Source organism: Erinaceus europaeus, chromosome 16 (genome assembly GCF_950295315.1).
Source record: "Erinaceus europaeus chromosome 16, mEriEur2.1, whole genome shotgun sequence".
NCBI lineage: Eukaryota > Metazoa > Chordata > Mammalia > Eulipotyphla > Erinaceidae > Erinaceus > Erinaceus europaeus.
Window position 1 is genome coordinate 5,322,277 of NC_080177.1, and position 13,923 is coordinate 5,336,199.

Consider the following 13,923-nt stretch of genomic DNA (forward strand, 5'->3'; position numbering starts at 1 on the left):
ATTACAAAGGATGGGCTTGGTCAGGTCTGAAATTCTTTCTAAACTCTAAGAGCTTTGATGACTGGCTGAAAACCATACTGAGCAACATCCTGCTAGGAGGGATAGTAATACTGAAAACCCTACCCTACCCTACCCCCTCTCTCCCTTCCTCCCTTCCTCCCTCCCTTCCTTCCCAGAGCACTGCATGGTTCTGGCTTATAGTATTATCAGGGATTGAATGTGGCACATCTGGTGCCTCAGAAAAACGTCATTTTAAGTTACATTAGCAAAGTCTAGGGAGCTCAGCGAACCTCTGTAGTTCAGCTGAAGAGCCTTCCCTCATTCCAAAGTCCTTTGGCTGATAAGCTTGAGAAGGTTAGATCCAACAATAATTGGAGACTTACTACGTACCAGGTACAAGCCTAGAAAACATCCTTATTCCTCTTTTTGCTGAAATAAAGGAAATAAAGAAGCGGCTGGAAAAGGTTGAATGACTTGTCTGAGTCCCTAAATTAGTCAGTGGCAGCGCTGGGGTGTGCGGGTCACATCTGCCAAGCCCCAACACCCAAACTCCCTTCCTGGGCCAACCGCAGCTGAAGTCACACCAGCAGGTTAGGCACAGACTTTGAGCAGAGGAACACTGAGCCTCGCTCGAGCTCACCTCTAGGTCAACGAGAAAACAACAGGTCCACTCTGCACAGACCTGCGGATTAGGTCTGCTTGCTGCGGGTGGTCCAGGTGATCTGAAGGAGGGCACCTGACTCCTTTTAAGCTGGAAAAGACACTGTCACTGCCAGTGTGGTTTGAACCAAACTGAAGGCCTTCCTCCCTCCACCTCCGGGTCAAGACAAGGCCCCAAAGAGAGGCTGTTCAGGGGCAGGGCCGGGCCCACAGGCAAGTGTCTGCTCTCAGGACTGAAATCTGTGCTCTGTCAGCCACGGAGACCGAGATGGACACTCCAGGGGGACGTGACCGTGGTTCTACAGGAGAGGATTTGGGATGCCTGCGGTGTTGGTGGCCAATGGTACTTGCTGGCCAGTGGGAAGATGCCTTTAAATGGCAATTTGTTACTTCCAACACGAGATGAAGGATTCATACAACTTTCCTCTATCTGATCGTAGTTGCCTATCCCAGTTCCAGCTTCCAATAAGAAACTATGTTGGAAATAGCTGCACGTGGTGAAAGGAGAGACAGAAAGAGGGAGAGAGAGAAAAGAAGGAAGAAAATATGGATCCAGGGAGACAGCAAAGTGGTACTGCACCAGTCTTTCATGTCTGAGGCCCCAAAGATCTCAGATTCTCTCCACCATAAGCCAGAGATGCGCCGTGCTCTGGCCTCTGTGCCTCTCTCGCTCTAAAGCCCATGGTCTTTTCAGTACATCACACCCTCTGCCTTGGCAGGCAGATAATGAAATGGGCAGTATCATCCCTATTTCTGAGGCTACAGCATAAGAAATGAATACACACACTAAAAAGAAAAAAATTTTTTTCAAACAATCTATTAGGCAGCATCTGATCAGGAGAAAGAAACCACTGCCAAGGAGTCGCAACTGAAGGAGTTTAATACAGGAAGCTAGCTCCACACTGCTGAGCACTGGACAGGAGGCAGTGTAAGGTTTAGCCACAGAAGAAGCCACTAAGTCAGAAAGAGGAGACAGTGTCGCTGGGTGGAAGGACTAGAGACACGACGTTAGAGGCAGGGCCACAGTGGGCCGTCGTCCAGGGGCAGTTGGGAGTCTCAGAGAAACAGTCTCTGCTGAAGTAGCCACCTGAGGCCGACCGGAAGGAGAAATGCCCCGTTTCCCCAGTCCCCTGCCAGGGTCTCTGACTGGCTGCACCTAGTGTGAAGCCAGCTGACCCCAAGGCCTGGGGAAATGGCAGGAAAGGACCTGAAGGCAAACTGCAGTCAGGTTGGGTCGACCTCCCCAGCAAGAACTGTACGTGCATCGTGGCCATAAGCCACTGAGATGGGGGGCGGGGGGGTGTGGAGACGGGATTACAATGAAAGGTGACTGAGGGAGGGATCTCTCTGCAAAGACTAACAGGCAGATAAATGGGTGGGGGGGATGGCTAAAGGACAAGGGAGTGATTACAGTGACTGCTCACCTGTGAGCCCAGGGCCCCAGCCAAGCATGAGGCAGCGACACCCCTGAGGCCCCAGCTCCGTCCTGCAGGAGAAACCTAGCTGGAGGCCTTTCTAGGAAGACAGCAAGATGAACAGCCAGAGGCTCATGGCAGCCCTGGCTACTGCTCTCCAGAAGCTTCCAGGATCAGCTGGGCAGTTGATCCGGGGCGGGATGACCTGGTGAACCGGGAGTGTCAGCACTGGCCAGGAGACAGGCCTTCCAGAGCGGACGTGTGCCACTTAGCCAGGGACGAGTGCCAAGCCTCGAGCCGGCGTGAGGGTGGGCGGGCTTCTTGCTTAAATCACGGCACGTGTGCACGGTGCCCTCGGTTATTTACGGGCCCCCCCCCCCCTTCTCCCAAAGCAGACCGCATGCACCGCAGGATGTGGGGACCTTCCCAACTTGGTCACCTGACCTGGGCCACAGTCCAGATGCCACCCGTTTAGCTCATGGAGCTCTGCGATTTACCCACCTTAAAAACACAAGGTCCCGCCCAGCCTGCTTTTGACAATTCCTCAGTAAACACCCTCAGAAACGCCTTGTGGGCCTTGCCTCGAAGTACCTTTCACAGTTCTCCCAATGTTGGGAATATGTTTCCATCCTTCCTGCTGGAATCCTGAGGTGGTTCAAGCCTCTGTGGGGATCCCGCAGGTCCGGGCTCCCACTCCCCTTGAAGCCCCTAGGAGCGCAGAATCATGCCGAGAGCGAGGCTTTCAACTACTGCTCTGGTTTCCTGTGGTACCTTCCCCGGGAGAGCTGGGCAGAGACTCTCACAGTCCGGAGCTGACTGGGTAGGTGCTCAGTCATCGGGGTTCTAAGGGGTGGATTCAAGAGAAGCCCCTGTGGAGCCAAAGCCTCCTCTTTCACTGACAACTCGGCTCCTGGAACTTCCTCGCTCGGTTCCGAGCTCTCGACACCGATGCTCAATAACATGGTAACGTCTCGACACTGATGATCCACCTGTCAATATGCTCAATAACATGGTAACGTCTCGACACTGATGATCCACCTGTCAATATGCTCGGGCCACAGGTCTCCCAGCTGAGGCCACTGCACTGCCTCTTAACGACCGACAAGCTTCCAAGTTTGGCTAACACGGTGCGATAATCACGCACATGCCACAGGAAACAGAACGTTCGAACGCGAAGATATCTGTCACCCCGAGAAAGCTGAAACGCAGCGCGAAACACGCAAAGCGCCTTTTCGTTTTTGAGCCGGCAAAGCTCAGCAAAGCTCAGCAAAGCAAAGGAACTGTGAATCGAGAGCCCGATCGCCACGGCCTCCTCTCGAAGGCTTTGGACTCACACGTTGATTTCAACACAGCTTAGGAAGGAGGCGGGATGACTATTTTCTTTTCTTTGAACCCACACACACGACGAAGCAGCCAGCAAGCCCACACTTACCCGAGGAGGAGCAATACGAGGGAGCGCCGAGAAGGCAAACTCGGCTCACTGATACTGGCTAGAGAATTTTCCTTTCTTCAGTTAAAAAAAAAAAAAGCTTTGTTTTTGTGTTTTGTTATCACCATGGTTTCACTGCTCTGGGCCAACTTTTTCAGATAAAAAATGAGAGAGCAGAGGGAGAGGGGAAGGGCACCATTGCACCAAAGCTTCCCCCAGTGGAGGTCGGGCTCGAATCCGAGTCACACATATGAAGAGAAAGGGGACGGACGACACACTAGCCAGGTGAGCTGTTCCGCTGACCCAAGAAACCATGGCTGTCTTGTTTTTTCCTTTAATTTTTATGTATTATTTATTATTGTATAGAGACAGTGAGGAGCTGAGAGGGAAGAGGGAAACAGAGAGGGAAAGAGACAGAGAGACACCTGCAGCCCTGCTTCACCACTTGAGAAGATTTCCCCCTACAGGTGGAGTCCAGGGGCTTGATCCTGGGTCCTTGTGCACTGCAGTGTGTGCGCTTAACCAGGTGTGCCACCGCTCAGCCCCACCATAGCTTTCTCCAGCCTCGGTAACAGTCACAGAACCATGTGTGACGGGTGTCTCTGCTATGCTGGGAATCCTGTCATTACCCCAACAGCTGGAGTGGCTTCCAGGACAGCCCCCCACTCCATCCCCCCCAAAAAGAAAGAAAGACAATGAATAGATTCATTACCCATAAGACCCTCACAAAGACCCAGCAAGCCAAGCCAACAGCTGAAGCCCTCCAGTTAAAAGTTTTGGTTTTTGGGAGTCGGGTTAAACGCAGGTGGTACAAAGTGCAAGGACCGGCGTACGGATCCCGGTTCGAGGCCCCGGCTCCCCACCTGCAGAGGAGTCACTTCACAAGCGGTGAAGCAGGTCTGCAGGTGTCTACTTTTCTCTCCCCCTCTCTGTCTTCCCCTCCTCTCTCCATTTCTCTCAGTCCTATCCAACAATGACGACATCAATAACAACAACAATAATAACTACAACAACAATGAAAAACAGCAAGGGTAACAAAAGGGAAAATAAATTTAAAAAATTAAAAAATACTTTAAAAAAAAAGGTGGTCTGGACATGCTAAAATTGACTTCATGACCCAATCATGGATTCCAACCCGCAGTGAATAACACTGCCCTAAAGACTATTCTGGAAGTCAACCAAAAGTCACATCCAAGTTCTTTCTGAAAAAAATTAAAAAAAATTTTTTTTAAATCCACTGCTGATAAAGCCACTTCAGTTTCACTTTTTAATCACAGAACAGGGGAAGAAAAGATAATTTCAGGGCCTGGCAAAGCACAGGCACCAAAATCATTATCAAATTGAAGAGATCATTAAAAAGCACGCCAACCTCCTGTCCATCCGTGGGCACAGTAACACAGCAAGGAGGAAAAAGCAGAATTCCAGTCATGAAAAGACTGCCTGCAACATGCGTGGCAGAGGGGCAGTTTCCTCCCTCGCACGAGAAGCCAAGAAGCAAAAGAGAAGAAGACCCATCACCAAGGGCAGGAGGGCCCAACAGGCTTTTGTGACTGAGCCCGTTGCAAACGGCTGAAATGGAACCATACCCTTCAAAGCAGGGATGAGTGTCTGCAGCATCGAGGGCTCCTGTTGAAATCAACCCGGGATCGCTAGAGCACAGATTGTGCCCAAGAACAAAATGACCCAGTATCAGATTAGACGGCCTGTGCAATGGAATCAAATCATATCCCTCAAGATGCTCCCATGATCACCCCCGCCCAGCAGGCAACGGCGCTGACAGCTGTAACGGGGGAGGCGCTGTCAGTGAGAACAGCCACCACTTCTCAAGAGCCCACTTGGTGCCAGGAGCTGTGCGAGGCTTCAGTGCCCTATCACCGCTCTCACACCAAGCCCTTGTGGGGGGCCTGACCCCCACCCCACCCAAGAAAAAGCAGGTCACGTAACGTTACAATCACAAGCCTACGAAGAGGCCAGGATGGGACTGTGAGCCCGGCTTTGTACTGTAGGCTCTCACTCCCCGGCCCCGAGTCCATTTCTTTCCCAGAATAGGAGGTGTGAGCACAGATAGACGCGAGGTTTACACAGGCAAATATACGGCATCCGAGAATGTGCTGGCCAAGAGGCAAAAGGGGTCCTTTCCAAGAAAAACGAATGTCTTCAATGAGCAGGGGAATGCTTCCCTTTAATTAGACCTAAACTTTGATTCTGTGGCTGCAGGTGTCTGCAGGCAGATGGCTGCACTGGCGATCTAGGAGAAAGAACCTTGCCGCTAGGAGGAACAGCTTCACAGTGAGAGTTTGCTTTTGACGCACATACTTGATACAGAAAAGAAGTTGTACAAATCTAATCTATCTCTCCCCACCCCATGAGTCTACTTTACCTTATTTAGATTCCCCCCCAAGATTTTATTAATGAAAGATGGAGAGGAGGAGGAGGGTGGCAGGGAGGGAAGGGGAGAGAGAGAGAGAGAGAAAGAGAGAGAGAGAATAAACACCGGAGCATCACTTTGGCACATGCCACCGGAACTGAACTCAGAACCAACACCCCCCCCGCCCCCACGTTTGAGGATCCAACCTCTACCCACTGCACTGCTTACTCATCTGTTGTCTGGATTTTTGATTCACTTTAAAATGTAGAAACCTACATTAAAGGGGACCAGTTATTACTCAAGGCAATGCTCTATTTGATTGGAGAAATCACTCTTTTGCACAGAGTGGCTTCGCAGAATAAAACCTACTTAACTTATGCTAGAGGGAACCATCCAGAGATATTCCAAACCACTAGCTCACAAATACTTCATTCTCCAAAGACATAGAAGTGTTACACACAGCACCACCAACAGTCTTGAGTAAGGCATCCTCATCAAGCCACAAACATAGTGAAACATGGTACAAACATAATGAAATGAAAGCTTTTCTTAAATGCTTAAGTTGTTATTAAAATGAAGATCAGAGGGAGTCAGGCAATAGCGCAGAGGGTTAAGCGCACATGGCGCAAAGCGCAAAGACCCGTGTAAGGATCCTGGTTCGAGCCCCTGCTCCCCACCTGCAGGGGAGTCGCTTCACAGGCGGTGAAGCAGGTTTGCAGGCGTCTATCTTTCTCTCCCCCTCTCTTCCCCTCCTCTCTCCATTTCTCTCTGTTCTATCCAACAATGGCAACATCATCAATAACAATAATAACTACAACAATAAAACAACAAGGGCAACAACAAAGAATAGTTTAAAATAAATAAATAATGAAGATCAGAAAGGGCTAGATAATTCTGATGGGAAAGTCCCCTACTCTTCCAATCATTCATATATATATATATATATATATATATATATGATTTATTCAGTGAGAGAGAGACCAGAAGACTGACTGCTTAGCATATGCAGTGCTGAGGACTGAACCCAGGGCCTCGCAGAGACTCTAGCACCCTTCCCACAAAGCTGCCCCCATGCCTCCTAGTCCGAATCTTAAAATCAGAAGGACCTTATCTCTCAAGCTTCTTCCCCTCTAAGAGAAGACAGTCATACAAATGGTGTGATTCCCCACAATACAGACTCTGTTCATGCCTCCAACCAGTGGCCTCTGTGCATGCCAGGCCTCCTTTAGCCTGGCCGAAGTACGCAGGGCTCCCTGTCCCGTGTCCGACGCCCCTGGTGTCATGGGTGCCTGGTTATTATGCTCTCTGAATATGAAACAAACGATCCTGCGCTCAGATAGTACAGTGAAATGATTCGGCAGAACTCAGAGCGACCGATTCCCGAGGAATAAATGGAGCCCGACTTCTCCCAGGGAAAGTCGTCCCCACCCCCAGCAGCAAGGCAGCTGATGAGTGGGGGATAAGCCTCGTCTGTCAGTTGGACACTGCACTTGGAACTGCGACAGGAGGGCACGGCGTTTAAAGGCATGTGTTCAGGAGTTTGGCCCCTGGCTCTGCATATGCTGGAGTGATGCTCTGAGTCTCTACCTCATAAACAGACAAAGAAACAAACTTTAAGAAGGAGGACTAGTCTCTTTAAATGGACATTAGAAGGAAGAGAGAAGTTCCATATTTTATCTACAGAGAATCATGGTGGAAAGAAGCACATTCTACGGTGTTAGCAGGCTGGTTTATTTCAGACTCTTGGGCAAATGCTGTGCAGTTCCTCTTTCCAGGCCCCAAGTTCTCTGTCTCAAGGTCTGCCGATTCCAACTTTCAGCAAAAAGTAAAAAGACTGTGAAAATAAGATTGAGTTGGCAATTCTAACACTAACATTTAATACAAAAAAAAAAAAAAATCAGGAAGACTGAGAGCAATTTGCAGAGTAGACTGGAAAGAGTTTTTCCCTTGAGGGTCTGTTTCACAACTGGCAAAGACGATCACACAAGGACTTTCAATTCCCTAACAGACTGCAAAGAAATATGACAATGGCAAACTACTAGACTGGCGAAACTCTGACTTAAAAATACTCTTCTTCTGGGAGTCGGGCGGTAGCGCAGTGGATTAAGCGCAGGTGGCACAAAGCGCAAGGACTGGAGTAAGGATCCCGGTTCGAGCCCCCAGCTCCCTTCCTGCAGGGGAGTCGCTTCACAAGCGGTCAAGCAGGTCTGCAGGTGTCTGTCTTTCTCTCCCCCTCTCTGTCTTCCCCTCCTCTCTCCATTTCTCTGTCCTATCCAACAACAATGACATCAATAACAATAACAACTCCAACAATAATAAAAAAAACCACAAGGGCAACAAAAGGGAATAAATAAATAAAATAAATAAATAAATACTCTATTGTTATTATTATTTTACTAGAGCACTGCTCAGCTCTGGCTTATTGTGGTGCGGGGGGGATTGAACCTGGGACTTTGGAGCCTCAGGCATGAGAGTCTCTTTGCAGAACCATTATGCTGCTATCTACCTGCACCCAAAATGCTCTCCTCTCACCTCTGCACAAACTTGACATTATTGATCAGTGGGCAGTGCTTGTTTCACTTCACATCTCTGAAGATGGAGCAGGGATGTGAAATGCAAAGACAGGTTTGGGACTACTTGAATCAGCAGGAGGGAAGTATACCAAATGAATTTTCAAATGAGATCAATGCATCCTGGAGTCAGACATAAAGCCAAAGCACTCACCCCACAGAGGAAAGAAGGCAGAAGTCTGCATCGGAGAGTGGAGGAGTGGCAGGAGGTAGGGGTAGGAGAAAGGAAGGGCCCTGAGCTGAATATCCAGAGCCTGGGCTGTAGCTGGTGATATCTGATCACAAACCCAACAGCAGGCAGGGGCTGTATTTAGAACTGGGAAGAAGCTCAGAACCCAGTAAAGACGGAGGCATTTGATTCTGATGATGAGAGAAAAGGCGTGGAGACACAAGAGCTCTCTCTACACACCCTACTCCAGGGGCGGGGGGTGGGGGGGCGCACCTGGTTGGGTGCACGTTATAGTGTTCAAGGACAGGAGTTTGAGCCCCTGACCCCCAGCTACAAGAGAAAAGCTTCAGGAGTTGTGAAGCGGGGCTGCAGGTGTTTCTCTGTCTCTCTCCCTCTCTATTTCATCATTCTGTCCAATTTCTAGCTGTCTCTATCCAATCAACAAAGATAATTTTAAAAATTTTAAAAGGGAAGGGGGAATAGCATAATAGTTCTGCAAAAAGACTCTCATGCCTGAGGCTCCAAAGTCCCAGGTTCAGTCCCATGCACTACCATAAACCAGAGCTGAGCAGTAAACTGGTAAAAACAACAATAAAATAAATACCCTTAAAGACCTTAATAAATAAGAAACACGAGAATAGTAAGAACTATATGTATGCCAGAGAGAATTATTTTTAAGAGATACGAAAAATACCATATATGTTGTTGCTGTTTTTCTTTTTGTTTTCCAGCTAGAGGGGGAGACCGGGAACACGAACTCTCAAAAGCAGAACCTCACGTCCCAGGGTTATATAAGAAAAGGAGTAAATTGAGGTTGAAACTGGAGGCAGGAGACTCCACCCCGGTTACATCCATTGTCAGATGAACAAGCTCTGAACAGTTGAGGCGACTGGACACACCCATTCCCGAGGAACTCAGTGGCACTACAGAATTCTTTGCCAAACAGAACTCAACCTCTTGGATAACTGCTTTCCACTGACCCTTTGCTTTCCAAACTGTGATTGTCTTGAGAGGAATCATCAATTTGAATCTTTCGCCACTGGAAAATGTCTACATTCTGTACAAAGTTGACGGGAGGGAATGAGATTGGTTTTGTTTCACCCTTGAGAGCAGATATGAAAGGTGGGACTAAACAGAAAATGTCAACATTTATCTGAAAGACAGAATCTGTACACTTGGTTTGGATGTTCAGAAACAAACACAGTGGGCAAGGGCTTGTGCAAGAATTCCCCTCACAACCAAGAGAAGATTGTTTTCTGTTACAAAATAGTGCCATCTAATTGTTTTTCTTCATTTCTTTTAGAAAACTGGATATTTGTTTATTTATTTATCATTGGATAGAGAGGGAGGGGAGTAGAGGGGGAGAGACACAGAGAGACACCTGCAGACCTGCTTCACCACTAGTGAAGCTTTCCCCCTGCAGGTGGGGACCAGGGGCTCGAACCCGGGTCCTTGTGTGTGTTAATATGGGCGCTCAACCAGATGCACCACCACTTGGCCCCATTTTTTCGAACTTCATTATTAGGGAGATAATGTTCTGCAAAACCACTGCCACACGGGCACAGTTTCTTTCTGTGACAGGGGTTTGCACACCAGTCCCATCACTAACCGAGGCCGCTTTCCAGCACTGTGCGAGACCCCCAGTGCCCCTCCAAACCTTTCCCCACCCCCACCCCATCCTTGGCCTGACTGCAACAGGCCAGGCCTCATCCAAGTTTCCCCGTGTTCCCCCTTTCTTTCCTTAAGTCCCACCTAGAAGTGAGATCATCTGGTATTCGTCCTTCTCCTTCCGGCTGATCTCACTTAGCACGAATACTGCAAGTTCCCTCCAGGATGAAACAGAGGAGACAGTCCCGTCACTCCCTAGAGCTGAGCAGTATATAGACCACAGCTTTCCTAGCCACTCAGCTGCTACTAGTCAACTTCTTCTGTGCGCCTGGGGGCTTCACCACTCCAGGATGACTTCTTTCAGAGAGCAAGAGAAGCAGCAACAAAGAGGTGGAGAGGCAGAGAGGGAGAGGAAGGAGCCACAGCACCAAAGCCCCCTCCAATGTGGTGGGGGCCAGGCCCTTAAGACTTTCATCATTAACTTACAAATGAGAGCTGCCTCACCTGCATTTCTAGAGGAGTAATTGACTGGATTTAGAAAGTGTACACGCACAATACAGTAGCTTCTCCGGGTGAACACATGGCACTAAGTGAGGGACCCTGACTCACTAAGCACCCCACCCCCTCCACTGGCCTCAGTCGTGTTATGCTGGCTCCCCAAGCCTCTGCCTCCCTTCCCACAACCCACATCCACCTGGTTTAAGAAGTGAAGGACTGTACCCAGAAGATACTGGTCCTCAACAGATTTTATCTGAAGAAGTTAGAAAGTATACCTTAGGCGGGGCGGGCAGTACTGCACCAGGTTAGGTACAGACAGTACAAAGCACAAGGATCCTGGTTCTAGGCCCCGGCGCCTCACTTGTGTGTGTGTATGGGGGAGAGGGGTTGCTTCACAAGCAGTGAAGCAGGTCTGCAGATATCTCTCTCTCTCTCTCCCTTCTTCTCTCAACCTCTTTCTGTCCTGTCCAAGAAAATGGAAAAATGGCCTCAAGGAGCAGTGGATTTGTAGTGGAAGCACTGAGTCCCTACAATAACTCTGAAGGCCAAAGAGAGAGAGAGAGAGGGAAAGTATACCTTAGTCGTATCTCATATCACACACTGCCGCCACAATTTTTGGGAACAGCTAGGAAGCAGACAAGTGAGAATCAACTTCATCTGTGTATCAGCTGCAATTGTCACTAGTTCTGAAAAGGGAACAGTCTCGAATAAAGGCTACAGAGTCAGAACAAGAGAGTGCCCCGGCCTTTTTTTTTTTCCCCCAAAGGGGAGGGAGAGAATAAAAAGGAAAAAGGGAGAAAAGGAGAAAGGGGAGAATCAGATACGAAAATATGTTTGAGGTTCCTGCCAAAGTCTTCTAGACTCTGAGCATAGCTCGCAGCTGAGACAGTGGCGTGTGCTTTTAATCACATTCTGAAAATGTGTGAGCGAGCAAACATGGCAAGATGATGTCACGGCTCTCGTGCACATCTGTCATGGCCTCACGGCGAGAATGCACAATCACCCAGACATCTGTGGCTGCTGACGTCTGGAGATGAGCTCTTTGAGATCAAGTTTGAAACTCCTAGCGCCTTTCCTCTGCTCGTGCCCAGAGGGCTCTTCTCGTGAATGGGAAACACTTGGGGGAAGCCCAGAGCTTATCTCACCACCACGCATAAAAATGTGATAATAATTTCCCTGACTCCCCCACCCTTCCCACAGTAAAGCTCGGGGCCAGCATTTCTGCTCTCCTGTCTATTTATAAGACTGTCTTTGTACTCAGAGGCGCTTCTCTTTGTAAAGATCCTCCGCTTTCCCCTGGCATGAAAAGCAAAGTCAAATGATCGCGAGACCATCTTCACTCTTCTGATCTCTGATCAGAATTTCCCTTCCTTTAGTTGAAAGTGACATTTTCTAGTACAAGGGGGAAAATTTCTTTTTCCAAGCAAAGCGGGGTTAGGCTGGAATCAACATGAGTCACAGCAGAACGGTGACGCCAAACAAGAATAGGTGCTGGTGAAAGCCCACATGACAAACTTGATCCTGCGACTCTGTGACTCTGTGACAATGATCAGCACAGAGACCCAGCAACGGCGACCTGGAAATCAAGTTGGGGTTGCCGTCTGTTGTCTGCTGGGGAGAAGCTCTGTCCACTCTGCGGGTTCTATGAGACCACAGGCTGGAAATGGTGGGGCATAACCAGAAGGTGCATCTCACCCCGGACCAGACCCACACCGGCGGGGCACACGGGTCAGCCAACATGTGAAGTGTGATGCTTGACAAACGGCTCCCTAGCTCCCCCCCCCCAAAAAAAAAAAAGAAAGAACTTGGATTTAATTGGAAGCTAGCAAGGAAGCCTACCCAACTCGATTCTACTTTCGATGAGATCTATTGGATTGTCAGAAAAGTCATGACTTGTTTTTCTATGCAAAGATGCATCGTGACTTTTCCAACAGCCCGACATTTAGAGGAGGGAGTAGGTCTTGCTGGGAAGCTTTATAAAGAAGATCTCAGGGGCCGGGCAGTGGCACAGCAGGTTAAGCACACACAGTACGAAGCGCAGGGACCGGCGCAAGGATCCTGGTTCGAGCCCCCGGCTCCCCACCTGCAGGGGAGTCACTTCACAGGCGGTGAAGCAGGTCTGCAGGTGTCTGTCTTTCTCTCCCCCTCCTCTCTTTATTTCTCTCTGTCCTACCCAATAAAATGGAAAAAATGGCCTCCAGGAGCAGTGGATTCATAGTGCAGGCACTGAGCCCCAGCGATAATCTTGGAGGCAAAAAAGAAAAAGAAAAAGAAAGAAAGACAATCTCAGAGCAGGAGATAGGTTACTCAGGCTGAACTTGTGTATGCCGAGTTTCACCTGAGGGCCTGGGTTCAAGCCCTGGCACCACAACACAAGGGAGCACCATGGGTAGAACTGGAGGAGCAGAACTACAGTGTCTCTTCTTTTTCTTGGTCAAAAAAAGAAAGAGAAAGAGAGGAGAGAGGAGAGGAGGCGGGAGTGGAGAGGAGGGGGAAGGGGGAAGAGAGAAGGAGGGAGGACAGGAGAGGAGAGGAGAGGAGAGAGAAGGGGGAGAGGAAGGGAAAGGGAATGAAAAGAAGAGAACTAGAAAAACACAAGCCAAGGCTCTTTCAAAAGTCTTCTATCTTCTTTCTGTGCCGAGAGGCACTGGGGTTCAGGACACCATCGGGTTAAATGTGGTTGTGAGAACACCGGGCGGGTCACAGCCTGGGGTAGAGCATTTATAAAATCCCAAGGAGTGAGGCAAGACTCTCCAACACATAAAGGGGCGAGAATTCACTCCATTTGGCCCCGGTTTCAGGAACATCTGTAAAACATTTCCTCCATAACCTCAGTAACTTGTACACTTCTGACCTAGCCAGGCTCATCTGTTATTTTTTGTTTCTCTTTCAAAAAAAGAAAGAAGGAGAGAGAGAGAGAGAGAGAGAGAAGGAAAGTTAAACCAAGGAAACCAAAAGATCTTTCAATGTGAAACTCTCACGCCAACAAGAGTGGAGTGCATTGGTCATTTTTGACTGGGCTTTTGGAGCTAAGGCACGTGTAGCAGGTAAACCAGCAGCTCCTCTCCCCAGCTCTTTCGCTCTTCTCTTCAGGTTCTGCGAAGGCCCCGATGCATTGCTGTGCAGTTGAGTGGCCTCTCCTGGCAAGAGAGCTTTCCCTGGGCTGCGTTAGGGCCTGGCCATTCCAGGCCAGTCAGAACCATAGC

The 13,923-nt window shown here is 49.1% G+C and overlaps 1 protein-coding gene and 1 long non-coding RNA gene across 2 annotated transcripts in view; both read right to left on the reverse strand.

Annotated features, from left to right (window-relative positions):
• LOC132533405 (uncharacterized) overlaps positions 1-3,572 on the reverse strand; it is a 4,374-nt gene extending 802 nt beyond the window's left edge. Inside the window, exons 1-2 of the long non-coding RNA XR_009545261.1 lie at positions 3,114-3,572; positions 2,085-3,064 (exon numbers count right to left, since the gene is read on the reverse strand). This is a non-coding gene — a long non-coding RNA (uncharacterized LOC132533405). The remainder of the gene's footprint in view (positions 1-2,084; positions 3,065-3,113) is intronic.
• RAB8B (RAB8B, member RAS oncogene family) overlaps positions 1-13,923 on the reverse strand; it is a 72,924-nt gene that overhangs the window by 37,738 nt on the left and 21,263 nt on the right. The gene's annotated exons all lie outside the window — the stretch shown is intronic.